The following is a 1,359-nucleotide window of genomic DNA, read 5'->3' on the forward strand; positions in this document are numbered from 1 at the left end:
CTACCATGTTTTATATCAAGACAGAGTAACAGTGCTACACATTAGAATCACCTGGAGAGCTTTTAAAAATTCCAAAGCCCAGGTCTCACCCATACCGATTAAATCAGAATGTCTGGAGATAGTAACCAGGCATCAGTGGTTACTGAAGATCCTCAGGTGATTCCAATTACAGCAAAGTGAACACCACTGGCACAGTAGGTTTTAATCTCAGTTCTGACACTAGCCTTGTAATCTTGGACATGTAATTAATTTCTTTGTGGCATTAACTAATACAAAAGTACTACCTCATACAGTTGTGAGGATGAAATGATTCAAAATAAAGCAATTGGATCAGTGCCTAGGACACACTAAGGGCTTTGTAATTGTTGGGGGCTTGGGGAGAGTTTAGTATAATCTACTCCCTGTATAAGAGGAGAAATGTCATAATTCATTATGAGTTAAATTGTCATACCTCATCCTTTAGTGTGGCTTGGCTATCGCCTCCAAGACATTGTTTGTAGGGTCCATGGACAAATTGCTTTAGTGGTGAACAAGTAAACATTTTCTCCCCTTCCAGAACTTATTAATACATTTTATTGGGGAGATAATCGACAAATCAATATATAATTTCAGGCAGTGCTCATTAAAGCCATACCAATGAAATAACCCTTACTCTGCATTCACTGTGGTCTCTAAGAATACACTTGGCAGAAGGGAAGTCCTTTCTGTTCCCTAAAAGGAAGTGTACTTACAAAAGCATTAAACATTTTTATTTTTAAAAAAACGTAAAGTCACATGTCTCATACAAATACAAAATGAACACTTGTCCAAGATTTACTCATTAATTAATGAGGGAACCAGTAAGACGTCAGAACCAGTCCTAAGGAGAATTTAAAGCACCCACCTATATTGTTGAATCAGGAATGGGGAATGAACTTACAAAACGATGCAAAATGGCTTTTTCCCAGGAGAGGTAAGGTTCAATATGAAGTCCAGGGCACGAGACCACAGAGCTGTATAGAACACCACAAACAAAGGTGGAGAGTTCCCATAGCATCAGAATACCCGGAAGGGTGTGCCAGACTATGGCTGCTTTTTTCACTGAAGACACCCCGTAATCATTTGGTCCATTTCAATGCGTTTCACAATTTTTCCCTACAAAAATCACTCTTATTATGTGTAAAAACCCAGCTACTAAGCAGTTCTTCTACTTTATCTTGCTTTCATTTTCCTTAACCCTTTCGCCTTTGGCAGAGTCGAATGGTATTTCTCAGCTCCCACAAAGCAGGCAATAGAGAGAGGGAGAGTGGAAATCTAATCGTTTCCCTTGGGTAGCCACCAATTTCCGACATAGGGCCCAGGAGGGCTCGGGGCGGCGGG

This window comes from Propithecus coquereli, unplaced genomic scaffold (genome assembly GCF_000956105.1).
Source record: "Propithecus coquereli isolate 6110/MARCELLA unplaced genomic scaffold, Pcoq_1.0 Scaffold41, whole genome shotgun sequence".
Lineage (NCBI taxonomy): Eukaryota > Metazoa > Chordata > Mammalia > Primates > Indriidae > Propithecus > Propithecus coquereli.